Raw genomic sequence first — 15636 nt, forward strand, 5'->3', positions numbered from 1 at the left:
CTACATCTACAGACATATTTCACAAGCCAGCATACAGAGGATGGTTGAGGTTGGGAAGGTTAACTTGTACCACTGCGGGGCAAAGTCAGGACATGTGGGGACCAAGCAGCAATCGGTATTGTAATTGTAAACTGTCGAAGCTGCGTTGGTAAAGTACCGGAACTTCAAGCACTGATAGAAAGCACCGAAGCTGAAATCGTAATAGGTACAGAAAGCTGGCTGAAGCCAGAGATAAATTCTGCCCAAATTTTTACAAAGGTACAGACGGTGTTTAGAAAGGATCGATTGCATGCAACCGGTGGTGGAGTGTTCGTCGCTGTTAGTAGTAGTTTATCCTGTAGTGAAGTAGAAGTGGATAGTTCCTGTGAATTATTATGGGTGGAGGTTACACTCAACAACCGAGCTAGGTTAATAATTGGCTCCTTTTATCGACCTCCCGACTCAGCAGCATTAGTGGCAGAACAACTGAGAGAAAATTTGGAATACGTTTCACATAAATTTTCTCAGCATGTCATAGTCTTAGGTGGAGATTTCAATTTACCAGATATAGACTGGGACACTCAGATGTTTAGGACGGGTGGTAGGGACAGAGCATCGAGTGACATTATACTGAGTGCACTATCCGAAAATTACCACGAGCAATTAAACAGAGAACCGACTCGTGGAGATAACATCTTGGACCTACTGATAACAAATAGACCCGAACTTTTCGACTCTGTATGTGCAGAACAGGGAATCAGTGACCATAAGGCCGTTGCAGCATCCCTGAATATGGAAGTTAATAGGAATATAAAAAAAGGGAGGAAGGTTTATCTGTTTAGCAAGAGTAATAGAAGGCAGATTTCAGACTACCTAACAGATCAAAACGAAAATTTCTGTTCCGACACTGATAATGTTGAGTGTTTATGGAGAAAGTTCAAGGCAATCGTAAAATGCGTTTTAGACAGGTACGTGCCGAGTAAAACTATGAGGGACGGGAAAAACCCACCGTGGTACAACAACAAAGTTAGGAAACTACTGCGAAAGCAAAGAGAGCTTCACTCCCAGTTTAAACGCAGCCAAAACCTCTCAGACAAACAGAAGCTAAACGATGTCAAAGTTAGCGTAAGGAGGACTATGCGTGAAGCGTTCAGTGAATTCGAAAGTAAAATTCTATGTACCGACTTGACAGAAAATCCTAGGAAGTTCTGGTCTTACGTTAAATCAGTAAGTGGCTCGAAACAGCATATCCAGACACTCCGGGATGATGATGGCATTGAAACAGAGGATGACACGCGTAAAGCTGAAATACTAAACACCTTTTTCCAAAGCTGTTTCACAGAGGAAGACCGCACTGCAGTTCCTCCTCTAAATCCTCGCACAAACGAAAAAATGGCTGACATCGAAATAAGTGTCCAAGGAATAGAAAAGCAACTGGAATCACTCAACAGAGGAAAGTCCACTGGACCTGACGGGATACCAATTCGATTCTACACAGAGTACGCGAAAGAACTTGCCCCCCTTCTAACAGCCGTGTACCGCAAGTCTCTAGAGGAACGGAAGGTTCCAAATGATTGGAAAAGAGCACAGATAGTCCCAGTCTTCAAGAAGGGTCGTCGAGCAGATGCGCAAAACTATACACCTATATCTCTGACGTCGATCTGTTGTAGAATTTTAGAACATGTTTTTTGCTCGAGTATCATGTCGTTTTTGGAAACCCAGAATCTACTATGTAGGAATCAACATGGACTCCGGAAACGGCGATCGTGTGAGACCCAACTCGCTTTATTTGTTCATGAGATCCAGAAAATATTAGATACAGGCTCCCAGGTAGATGCTATTTTTTTTGACTTCCGGAAGGCGTTCGATACAGTTCCGCACTGTCGCCTGATAAACAAAGTAAGAGCCTACGGAATATCAGACCAGCTGTGTGGCTGGATTGAAGAGTTTTTAACAAACAGAACACAGCATGTTGTTATCAATGGAGAGACGTCTACAGACGTTAAAGTAACCTCTGGCGTGCCACAGGGGAGTGTTATGGGACCATTGCTTTTCACAATATATATATAAATGACCTAGTAGATAGTGTCGGAAGTCCCATGCGGCTTTTCGCGGATGATGCTGTAGCATACAGAGAAGTTGCAGCATTAGAAAATTGTAACGAAATGCAGGAAGATCTGCAGCGGGCAGACACTTGGTGCAGGAAGTGGCAACTGACCCTTAACATAGACAAATGTAATGTATTGCGAATACATAGAAAGTAGGCTCCTTTATTGTATGATTATATGATAGCGGAACAAACACTGGTAGCAGTTACTTCTGTAAAATATCTGGGAGTATGCGTGCGGAACGATTTGAAGTGGAATGATCATATAAAATTAATTGTTGGTAAGGCGGGTACCAGGTTGAGATTCATTGGGACAGTCCTTAGAAAGTGTAGTCCATCAACAAAGGAGGTGGCTTACAAAACACTCGTTTGACCTATACTTGAGTATTGCTCATCAGTGTGGGATCCGCACCAGATCGGGTTGACGGAGGAGATAGAGAAGATCCAAAGAAGAGCGGCGCGTTTCGTCACAGGGTTATTTGGTAACCGTGATAGCGTTACGGAGATGTTTAACAAACTCAAGTGGTAGACTCTGCAAGAGAGGCGCTCTGCATCGCGATGTAGCTTGCTCGCCAGGTTTCGAGAGGGTGTGTTTCTGGATGAGGTATCGAATATATTGCTTCCCCCAACTTATACCTCCCGAGGAGATCACGAATGTAAAATTAGAGAGATTAGAGCGCGCACGGAGGCTTTCAGACAGTCGTTCTTCCCGTGAACCATACGCGACTGGAACAGGAAAGGGAGGTAATGACAGTGGCACATAAAGTGCCCTCAGCCACACACCGTTGGGTGGCTTGCGGAGTATAAATGTAGATGTAGATGTAGATTTCACCTGCTCCACTGGCAAATGGAAGGAGGGATAAACGACTGCCTATTTGCTTCCGCCCGAGACCTGATTTCTTTTATCATGTCTTTGCCGTCCTTACGTTAGGTGTAAGATGGTGGCAGTAGAATCGTTCTGCGTTCTGTCGCAAATACCGCTTCTCCACGTATGGTTCGCCAAAAGAACGTCTCTCTCCCTCCAGGGATTCCCATTTGAGTTCACGGAGCATTTCCGTGCTGGCGGAACATACCGCTCACAAATCTAGTATCACGTCTCTTAATAGCTTCGATTTCTTCCTTTAAATCGACATGATGAGGATCCCAAACACTCGAGCAGTACCCAAGATTGCCCCTCACAAGCGTTGTGTTTGCGATCCTTTGTAGATGAGCAACAATTTGGTAGAATTCTCCCAACAAACTGAAGTCGACCATTCGCCTTCCCTACTATGAAGTCATTCCATTTCAAAAATGGCTCAAGTGGCTCTGAGCACTATGGGACTTAACTTCTGAGGTCATCAGTCCCCTACACTTAGAACTACTTAAACCTAACTAACCTAAGGACTTCACACACACCCATGCCCGAGGCAGGATTCGAACATGCGACTGTAGCGGTCGCGCGTTCATTCCATTTCATATCGTTTTGCGCAACATAGATGTCTACATCTACATGGATACTCTGCAAATCACATTTAAGTGCCTGGCAGAGGTTTCATCGAACCATCTGTTTAATCGACGTGATAGTACCAAGCAACACACGACCAATGCTGTAATCTGGCATCAGAGGTTTGTTTTTCGCACTGGTTTGCATTAAATTACATTTAAGGCAACCTGCCATTCATCACACCATTAGAAATGCTGTCCAAGTCGTTCTGTGTCTCTTCTACAGTCACTCAATGACGATAATTTCCGGTATAGTACAGCATCATCAGCAAACAGTCGCAGATTGCTGCTCACCCTCTCCGTGAGATCGTTTATGAATAAAGGGAACAGAGCAGTGCTGCCACGCTTCCCCGGTGCACTACTGACGATACCCTTCTCTCTAAAGAACACTCGCCGCCCGGGACAACGTTCTGGGTTCTATTACTTAAAAAGTCTTCGAGCAACTCTCACAGTTGAGAACCTATTCCATATGCTCGGACTTTCGTTATCAGTCTGCACTGTGCCACTGTGTCAAAGGATTTCCGTAAATTTAGGAATATAGACTCTGCTCGTTGTCCTTTATCCATGGATAGCAGGGTATCGTGCGAGAAAAGGGAAAGATGAATTTCGCACGACCGATGCTTCCTAAAACTGAGCTTATTTGTGGACAGAAGGTTTTCTGTATGAAGGAAATTTATTTATTCGAACATACCGACTAAGTGTTAGTACCGCGACTCTATGAATAAATTACTTGCTTTGCACTGCCACCCGTCACATCATTTACTTAACACATTCTTGCTCGTTTCAAGCATGTTTTGCTCATCATCAGGCATTTTTATTGAGTGCATATGACAAGAAAAGCTATACTGAAACACTCTAAAACGAACAATTTGACAATTTACAAACTATGTCTCATGTAATCTTCACACAATCACTTTTTGTGATACAATGGAGCGGGAGGCAGGGCGACAAAGTGACATCCGCTGTTACTGCGATGTTGGACTGAATCTTGTTGATGATGAAACTGCTTGTGTCGGACCCCTGTAGCCCAGCATCACAACAGTGGATGTCTTCCTCGCTGTGCCTGCCGCCCCGGTTTCGCACAAGAAGCGACTGTGTCAATATTACATCAGAATAATTTGTAAATTATCAAATAGTTTATTTTGGATTCTGTCAGTAACTTTTCATTCATATGCATGTAATAAAACAAGACTTACTATACAAAAAAATATGCTCGAAACACGTTGTTACATATTACATAAAAAAATAAATAACTCGTAGTAGTACAAACAAATTGTTTCCTCTATTGTTCTCGCGCACAACGGGGATCTTTCTTTGTATTTTAAAACTTGAGGTTTTTGAAAATGTGAGCATAGTTTCCGTTCCCAGTTTATTTGCGCAGAATGCTTTCAATAAATTTTTCAACTGAAAATTATTTTAAACATTTTTGTTAGGTAATGGTTACCACCCTTCAAGTAAATCATGAAACGCATACTAGACCACCAGCTGTTTTACTGAAAACCATACGCGTCAACCAGTTTCGGCATTAGACAGCCATCAATGGATATAAGGTTAAAACCGGTGCAAGTAAACACATCTACTAAGGAGACTGCCTACACTACGCTTGTCCGTCCTTTTTACAATACTGCTGCGCGGGCACCGAGCGAGGTGGCGCAGTGACTAGCACACTGGACTCGCATTCGGGACGACAACGGTTCACTCTCACGTCCGGCCATCCTGATTTAGGTTTTCCGTGATTTCCCTAAATCGCTCCAGGCAAATGGCGGGATGGTTCCTTTGAAAGGGCACGGCCGACTTCCTACCCCGTCCTTCCATAATCCGATGAGACCGATGACCTCGCTGTCTGGTCTCCTTCCCCAAACAACCCAACCAACCCAACTGCTATCCTTACCAGATAGGACTGACGGAGTACATCGAAAAAGTTCAAAGAAGGGCAGCACGTGTTGTATTATCGCGAAACATGGGAGAGAGTGTCACAGAAATGATACAGGATTTGGGCTGGACATCATTAAGAGAAAGGCGTTTTTCGTTGCGACGGAATCTTCTCACGAAATTACAATCACCAACTTTCTCCTCCGAATGCGAAAATATTTTGTTGTCACCGACCTACGTAGGGAGGAACGATCACCACGACAAAATAATGGAAATCAGAGCTCGTACGGAAAGGTATAGGTGTTCGTTCTTTCCGTGCGCTAAAAAATGGCTCTGAGCACTATGGGGCTTAATATCTGTGGTCATCAGTCCCCTAGAACTTAGAACTACGTAAACCTAACTAACCTAAGGACATCACACACATCCATGCCCGAGGCAGGATTCGAACCTGCGACCGTAGCAGTCGCGCGGTTCCGGACTGAGCGCCTAGAACCGCATGGCCACCGCGGCCGGCTCCGTGCGCTACACGAGATTGGAATAATAGAGAATTGTGGCGGTGGTTCGATAAACCCTCTGCCAGGCACTTAAATGTGATTTGCAGAGTATCCATGTAGATGTAGATGTTCTTGTTGTTGTTGTTGTGGTCTTCAGTCCTGAGACTGGTTTGATGCAGCTCTCCACGCTACTCTCTCCTGTGCAAGCTTCTTCATCTCCCAGTACCTACTGCAACCTACATCCTTCTGAATCTGTTTAGTGTATTCATCTCTTGGTCTCGCTCTACGATTTTTACCCTCCACGCTGCCCTCCAATACTAAATTTGTGATCCCTTGATGCCTCAGAACATGTCCTACCAACCGATCCCTTCTTCTAATCAAGTTGTGCCACAAACTCCTCTTCTCCCCAATCCTATTCAGTACCTCCTCATTAGTTATGTGGTCTACCCACCTTATCTTCAGCATTCTTCTGTAGCACCACATTTCGAAAGCTTATATTCTCTTCTTGTCCAAACTAGTTATCGTCCATGTTTCACTTCCATACATGGCTACACTCCATACATATACTTTCAGAAACGACTTCCTGACACTTAAATCTATACCTGATGTTGACAAATTTCTCTTCTTGAGAAACGCTTTCCTTGCCATTGCATTTTATATCCTCTCTACTTCGACCAACATCAGTTATTTGCTCCCCAAATAGCAAAACTCCTTTACTACTTTAAGTGTCTCATTTCCTAATCTAATTCCCTCAGCATCACCCGACTTAATTCGACTACATTCCATTATCCTTGTTTTGTAGATGTAGATCCCTATTATTTGATAATGGATACATCTCAGGTGTTATAATATGTAATAAATTCCAATACGGTAAGTTCTAGACAGGGCATATATGTTGTACTCAGTAATGACACCACTTAACAGGGCAGTATATACAGTCCTGATTGTATGCATTTTAACGTTTAAAGTACAACAGCTGACGGTCAAATATGCATTTCATGATCGTCATTTGTTGTTTGGTACACTTCCCACGTTAGATTCGAAAACTGTCGCAAGTTTCCGAGTAGAACCCTCTGGTATACTCTTTCCGATGCTTACAGAGTGAGCGCAGACAAAACATTCCACTGCCTCGCGGGCGGACTCGGCTTTCTTCGCAGCACAATTCACAGATGAGCGCGAAGGCGGCGAGCGGCAGCTGCGGGCACAGAGCGTCACTGTTGTCCGGCCGTTGACTCGCGCCGCAGATAAGGCCGGTGTCCTTGCCGCAGGTAGCCAAGGTCACGCCGCCCGTCCGGCCTCTGGACCCACACAGCACAGATCGACGGGGCTGCCCGCAGATTCCTATCACCAGCCTCCTACGGGCTCCCCCACGCACTGCGACAGCAGGAGGAAAGCGCTGCCGCTAACGTCGATACACGGCAGAGCCAGGCGTTTCTAAGAGGGTTGGAACTTTAATAGGGGCGACTATTTATTTACAGCTCGTACAAAATAGGTACGTGTTTCAAAATTTTACTGACCTTCAAAGTAGTCACCAGCATTGTGTATAACCCATTGCCAGCGATGTGGAAGTCGCAGGATACTATTAACAGTGCCAGTTGTGTTGACAGTTCGAGCGGCACGGTCTACTGCCCGACGAATTTATAGCAGTTCAGAAGCGAATGCCGTCAAGCATTTTCATCAGTTTAGAAATCGAGTTGACCTCACGAGGGCTTAAGTCAGGGGAGTGCAGTAGGTGGTATAGCACTTAGCAGCCACATCAGTCAAACAAATCAGTAACAGCTTGCACTGTACGTGCTTGAGCATTGTCCTGCAAAATGATGGTGAGGTCCTGCAGAAAGTGTCATCACTTGTGTCTCTAAGCTGGCCGTAGGTTGTGTTGCAAAAATGAACAGTATAGAGGCAGAAGTGATGACACTTTCGGCAGGACCTGACCATCATTTTGCAGGACAATGCCAAGCACGTACAGTGCAAGCTGTTACTGATTTGTTTGACTGATGGGGCTGCTAAGCGATATACCACTTACTGCACTCCCCTGACTCCCCTCGTAAGTTCAACTCGATTTCTAAACTGAAGGAAACACTTCACGGCATTCGCTTCAGAACTGCTACAAATTCGTCGGGCAGTAGACCGCGCCGCTCGAACTATCAACACAACTGGCACTGCTAAGGGTATCCTACGACTTCCACATCGTGGCAACTAGTTATACACAATGCTGGTGACTACTTTGAAGGTCAGTAAAACGTTTACACACGCATCTATTTTGTACGAACTGTAAATAAATAGTTGCCACTATTTAAGTTCCAACCATCGTACACGCTGTTCGCCCTTCTTACGCCTGTCTTTGCCTTATTCCTTTATTACACGATGACGCTCTTCGCAGAACATCCAGTCGAGTATAAGGCGTTGGAAATTTTGTTGCGAAATTCGGAGAGGCTTGCAGGTGATCAGTGAATGATGAGAGATTTGCATAAACAACAGGTAGCTTATTTGGTTTTTGGTCTTAAGCGAGCCTTTCGACGCTCTCGGCGTTGATATTCTACTTGCAAAATTCACAAGCGAAAACTTTTATTCAAGTCCCGTACAATGGTTCCGCTCATTTTTTTAATTGTGTAGCGATACGAGTAAAAACTTCGCAATAGAGAGTAGTATCAGGTGTCCCACAGGTATCAGCACTGGGTGCATTACTTTCCTCACATGTTAATGATATGTCAGTTGTTCTCCCATTGCAGATATCACCCATACGATAACGACATACAGTAATCCGCCAGTGCAATCCAAACTGTGCAATCCAAATTACGCTCAGACATCCACAATACAAACGACAATGTACTTGCGTTATCCTGAACACAGGAAATAGGTTTCAAATTTAATCCACCTATAACAAATGGTTCAAATGGCTCTGAGCGCTATGGGACTTAACAGCTGAGGTCATCAGTCCCCTAGAACTTAGAACTACTTAAACCTAACTAACCTAAGGACATCATACCCATCCATGCCCGAGGCAGGATTCGAACCTGCGACCGTGGCGGTCGCGCGGTTCCAGACTGAAGCACCTAGAACCGCTCGGTCACTGCGGCCGGCCACCTATAACACACTCAACGTTAGTTGCTCACAAAAATTTTTGCACCCTACAGGTACCTTTAATCTTAACGGCGTAGAACTAACTTTTCTTCTTGTGCAAAGCAAGTGGGTATAATTTTAGATCATCCCTACGACTAAACTGAACACACACATCTGCAGTCTGTAAGAAGTTGTCAGCATATCTTCATACACTATCAGCATATCTTCATACACTACAGATATATTTAGAAAAGCGCTTCCTCTGGAACTTATAAAGTAACTCGAATAATCATTAGTTCAACTAATTCTTGATTATAGTGATACTATTAGTGGAAGACTTTCATGTGAAAACTCACGCGGATGAAACTGGTGACGAACGCGTGTGTGTGAATCAACCGTGACGTTCGTGCTTTTGACCACACCATTTCCGTCTACGAACAATTATCACGGATAGGTGCGGTCAAGCCTCTGTTAGCGCTACCGCCTGACCAGTCATTGCACTCTTTCTTCAGCACCAATGTCTGAACGACAGCAGAAATACTCGATCTCAATAAATGAGAGTCCTCTTTGCACCACTATGTAACACAGATATCTTCTCAAAATCATTTCTTGTGTCAGGAAGCCGGCCGCTGTGGCCGGGCGGTTCTAGGCACTCCATTTTCTAGCATCCACAGCCCTACTCACTCGTTCCAAATGACAAAATGGCAACCCATAAACTCAATTGGCAGCTGTGAACTACAAATGAAAAATGACAAAAGACAAATACACCCATAGCAAGCGGAATACCAACATGCAAAACAACAACGCTACGATCTTCTTACTTCATTTGGAAACGGACAGCTGGCCGCTGTGACCGAGCGGTTCTGAGCGCTTCAGTCCGGAACCGCGCTGCTGCTACGGTCGCAGGTTCGAATCCTGCGTCGGGCATGAACGTGTGTGATGTCCTTAGGTTGGTTAGGTTTAAGTAGTTCTAAGTTCTAGGGGATCGATGACCTCCGATGTTAAGTCCCATAGTGCTCACAGCCATTTGAACCATTTGTGTCAGGAACCCAGACTGCGTTTTTCCTTGTGTGACATGATGCACCGCAGGATCAGTCACTGGCGCCAATTATTTAGTGTAAACGTGACTGTGCCAGTGCGTTTCAAACCAAGCGTGCTCAATATTCTTTATGAGGATGTAGTGTAATACCAGTGCATGTGCGCAGCATGTTGTCTCCTGCAAAAGCGCTCGTGGCACCGCTCTTTCCTATTTCTTTCTCTATTGTTTGGTGAATAAAAAAAAAAATAAAAAAAACACAAAGATGATATTGTTATTTATACTGCAGCTGTGGATAACTGGATATGAAATTTAATGCCCCTGCAGCGACTTTATTCGAATCGTTCCTCATGGTTTGCCCTGTTTCGAAATACTAATTCCCATTATAAGATAACCACAAAAATATGAGCTTGCGACCTGTATCCACGATCACCTCTATATGTCTTATCATCCTACTGATCAATGCACAGTGGGCAACTGAACCAGTAGAGCGGTCACACAAAAGTTTGCAAATTTTGAATTCGCACTGTCGAGGCCAATATATGCCGAGGCTTCGGCATTGTCTTTTTTGTGTACTTGAGCGTTTGAGAGTGAAATTGATTTAAATAAACTAGCCGTTGTAAGAGTAAATTTCATTGAATTTTCTCATTATGAGCGTACCACCTGTGGTAAGAGTAAGTTTCATTGAATTTTCTCATTATGATAGTACTGAAGGGCAATCTGTTTTAATTATTAAAAACCATTCAAAACCCAAGATCGTACAAAATAGTTTTTATTCAAGACAACCAGTTTCAACAGTCTTAGCTGTCACCTTCAGGTCTCAAAACATGTTTTTGTAGTAAAACATGTTCATTTTACGCTGGACCTCATGTACAGGTTGTCAAGTGGATAAATATTTTAACGATGACAGACGTTTATAATGTGCTGTGTTTTATCCACTTGACATCTTATACATGAGTTCCAACGTCAAATGAACATGTTTTACTACAAAAAATGTTTAAGACCTGAAGATGACAGCTAAGACTGTTGAAACTAGCTGTCGTGAATAAAAAATATTTTGTACGATTTTGGCTTTTGAATTGTTTTGAACAGAGCAAATTTCAATTCCATAACGAATTCTCAAATTTGCAGCGAAGTGTGAAAAGCTCTTGCCAGTTTAAAATTGTGCTGGACCAGGACTCGAATCCGTAACTTATATTTTGCGGGCAATGCATTGATGATTAAAGTATCTGGGCACGACTCGCGAGCCGCCGTCGCAGGACATGTCGGCCAGTAGCTCTCTCCTAACATCCAACTTCACAGAAGTGCTCCTGCATACATTTATGGGGCATGCACTCCTGGAAGAAAGGGTGTTGGTCATAGCGAAAGATTCGTTCTGGAAACAATCTTCTGTGCTCTAAGCCATTTCTCCGCAATACACTTTCTTCCAGGACTGCAAGCAGTAAAATTTACAATTATAAATTAATTAGACTCTGGCTGCAAGGACAGGTTTTAATTTATTTATTGCATAACGGGTTTCAGTGCTACCAGCCCATCTTTAGCCAGAAACTAATTTATTTATAACTGCAAATCATCACATGACTGCGTTCCCACCATCCACCATTGGGCAAAAATACACTCCTGGAAATGGAAAAAAGAACACATTGACACCGGTGTGTCAGACCCACCATACTTGCTCCGGACACTGCGAGAGGGCTGTACAAGCAATGATCACACGCACGGCACAGCGGATACACCAGGAACCGCGGTGTTGGCCGTCGAATGGCGCTAGCTGCGCAGCATTTGTGCACCGCCGCCGTCAGTGTCAGCCAGTTTGCCGTGGCATACGGAGCTCCATCGCAGTCTTTAACACTGGTAGCATGCCGCGACAGCGTGGACGTGAACCGTATGTGCAGTTGACGGACTTTGAGCGAGGGCGTATAGTGGGCATGCGGGAGGCCGGGTGGACGTACCGCCGAATTGCTCAACACGTGGGGCGTGAGGTCTCCACAGTACATCGATGTTGTCGCCAGTGGTCGGCGGAAGGTGCACGTGCCCGTCGACCTGGGACCGGACCGCAGCGACGCACGGATGCACGCCAAGACCGTAGGATCCTACGCAGTGCCGTAGGGGACCGCACCGCCACTTCCCAGCAAATTAGGGACACTGTTGCTCCTGGGGTATCGGCGAGGACCATTCGCAACCGTCTCCATGAAGCTGGGCTACGGTCCCGCACACCGTTAGGCCGTCTTCCGCTCACGCCCCAACATCGTGCAGCCCGCCTCCAGTGGTGTCGCGACAGGCGTGAATGGAGGGACGAATGGAGACGTGTCGTCTTCAGCGACAAGAGTCGCTTCTGCCTTGGTGCCAATGATGGTCGTATGCGTGTTTGGCGACGTGCAGGTGAGCGCCACAATCAGGACTGCATACGACCGAGGCACACAGGGCCAACACCCGGCATCATGGTGTGGGGAGCGATCTCCTACACTGGCCGTACACCACTGGTGATCGTCGAGGGGACACTGAATAGTGCACGGTACATCCAAACCGTCATCGAACCCATCGTTCTACCATTCCTAGACCGGCAAGGGAACTTGCTGTTCCAGCAGGACAATGCACGTCCGCATGTATCCCGTGCCACCCAACGTGCTCTAGAAGATGTAAGTCAACTACCCTGGCCAGCAAGATCTCCGGATCTGTCCCCCATTGAGCATGTTAGGGACTGGATGAAGCGTCGTCTCACGCGGTCTGCACGTCCAGCACGAACGCTGGTCCAACTGAGGCGCCAGGTGGAAATGGCATGGCAAGCCGTTCCACAGGACTACATCCAGCATCTCTACAATCGTCTCCATGGGAGAATAGCAGCCTGCATTGCTGCGGAAGGTGGATATACACTGTACTAGTGCCGACATTGTGCATGCTCTGTTGCCTGTGTCTATGTGCCTGTGGTTCTGTCAGTGTGATCATGTGATGTATCTGACCCCAGGAATGAGTCAATAAAGTTTCCCCTTCCTGGGACAATGAATTCACGGTGTTCTTATTTCAATTTCCAGGAGTGTATGAAACACATTACAATGCCTAATACTGGTTGAAAGCCGTTGATAATCGAAACAGATACCAGTCGTCTTGGAATGGACAAACACAGCTCATTTATGGTTTTCAAGAGAATCTTATAACATTCTTCGTGCAAAATGGTGGCAAGTTCAGGAACGATGATGGAGGCGGCCGGCCGCGGTGGTCTCGCGGTTCTAGGCGCGCAGTCCGGAACCGCGCGACTGCTACGGTCGCAGGTTCGAATCCTGCCTCGGGCATGGATGTGTGTGATGTCCTTAGGTTAGTTAGGTTTAACTAGTTCTAAGTTCTAGGGGACTGATGACCTAAGATGTTAAGTCCCATAGTGCTCAGAGCCATTTGAACCATTTTTTGATGATGGAGGCGGGCAAATCGCACACCCTTCTCAGCAAAGTAGACTACAAAGGCTCAATAATATTGGGATCTAGTGTCTCTGGTGGCCAGGGGAGGTACAACAATTCATCTTTGTGCTCACAAAACCAGTTCTGGCCGTTTCGAGCTGTGTGAACACGGGCCGTATCGTCTTGGAACACATCACCACTGCGGAAAAAGCACTGTACCAAAGGACGGACCTGATCAGCCAAAACGGCCACATACTCCCTGGCAGTACGGCGACCTAGCAGAGTGTCTGAGGCGCTGCAGTCGTGGACTGTGCGGCTGGTCCCGGCGGAGGTTCGAGTCCTCCCTCGGGCATGGGTGTGTGTGTTTGTCCGTAGGATAATTTAGGTTAAGTACTGTGTAAGCTGACGGACTGATGACCTCAGCACTTAAGTCCCATAAGATTTCACACACACACACACACACACACACACACACACACACACACACACATACCTAGCAGAGTAGCCATGGGTCTTCTGGTATTCAGCGATACGGCTGCCCAAATCATTGCCGAAGCCCCTTCATGCTGCACTCTTCTGACGTAAACTCGACCAGAAGCTGGGAACAGTGTGCAACAAGACTCAGCCGACCAAATTTCTTTCTGCCGTTGCCCCATAGTCGAGGTTTTATTGCTTTTGCACCACGTTTTCCTGTTGCTGGCATTTGCTTCGCTTGTGGATTTCGAATTCCATCTCTCCCTGCAATTACCTGCTTATGGAGCCCCCTTCGTTTTGTTTTTGTGCTGAGACGGTTAGCGAGTGTGACATTCAGTTCTGTAGTGATTTTTACAACTGTCGTCCTCTTATTTTTCGTCAGAATCCTCTTCAAAATGACTGTGTGTAACGATCACAACACATACTTCGTCCGCGTTGTGACTTACTCGATGATGTTACCGTATGCGGTATAAATTTTCGATACGGTGCCATTTGAAACATCAAACACTTGAGCTACCTTGGCTACGGAAGCACTCACCATACGAACACCAACAATTTGCTCACGTTCGAATTCACTTGGCTCCGACATAATGCCCTCACAACTACACAGAACCCTGTTCTGACCACGACTGGCCCTTGCAATGTGTACAGGCCACTGCACAGGTGCCGTTTATGGTCAAATACAACAGCGCAAACTGCAGGCTCGGCTAGCCTCTGAATTTAAGTTCAAGTATGCGTTTCCCTATTTTTGTCCAACCCTGTATGTCACGCCAGGAAATGGGAACAACTTGCGTCCGAAGATGAGGTTGGTAGCCCCGAAAATCATTATCGAAAATCAAAAGATAAAGAGAAGAACTTCTCTGAAGTGTTGATAGTAGCAGAGCTGTTCTGGTGTACGTAAAGCTGCGAATGCGGATCGTGAGGCGTACCTGGATGGCGCGGTCGGAAAGGGTATTGCCCTCAAGTTTGGGGTTCGAGTCTCGCTCCAGTACAATTTCCGTCAGCCAGGAAGTCGAAATAAATTTCATCTCGAATAATAGAGCACCTACGGACCGAACACCTACCTCATTATACGAACAAGACACAGTGTAGGTCAATTAAGTTTTTGCGGAATTAGGTCACCTTCAGATCTAAAAGACGGAGAGGATGATAGCTATAACGGGAATCAAGTGGTCTGTTATGACGACGAGCGCCAGGTGATGTCGGTCACAGATGTTATCAGTTTAATAGTTTAGACTTGAAGATGGTCCAGTTCGATAGAAAGCGGCCATTACAATAAAAAAAACCTGATCTAAACTATGCTTTGATCGTAAGTTTATGATACAGCATCACTGTTTTCTCCTGCGGAACAATGGCGAGTCTCTGCGACGTCATTTTGGTGAATAAAACAATGTTACTACGGTAAGCACGATTAGAAAACTGTATCATATAGTGTAGTAACCCGGTGTTCATTCTACACAGCTGGTGAACGATAAATGCGTTTCACGGCTGAACATCTCCTGGGATAGCCCGACAGAGCCGCCTGCTCTGGGCGGCGAATGCTGTTGACCGGATTAGCCGGCAGCTGGTAGAGGGGAAGGGGGGGGGGGGCGGACAGCTGAGTTTTCCGCTCAATTTGGCAGCGACCTCGCGGGGCCACGCCGGAAACAATCGGGCTTCTCTTCCGCAGGGGAATCCCAAGGTAGCTGGAGGGCTGTCTTATAGCAAGTCAAAGCTCTTTCGGGTTGTTCCATCGTGTGC

General features: G+C 45.8%; 1 protein-coding gene across 1 annotated transcript in view; it reads right to left on the reverse strand.

Annotated features, from left to right (window-relative positions):
• The window catches only part of LOC124605496 (breast cancer anti-estrogen resistance protein 1), a 549172-nt gene that overhangs the window by 459229 nt on the left and 74307 nt on the right, over window positions 1–15636 (reverse strand). The gene's annotated exons all lie outside the window — the stretch shown is intronic.

This window comes from Schistocerca americana, chromosome 3, assembly GCF_021461395.2.
Source record: "Schistocerca americana isolate TAMUIC-IGC-003095 chromosome 3, iqSchAmer2.1, whole genome shotgun sequence".
Classification (NCBI taxonomy): Eukaryota; Metazoa; Arthropoda; class Insecta; order Orthoptera; family Acrididae; genus Schistocerca; species Schistocerca americana.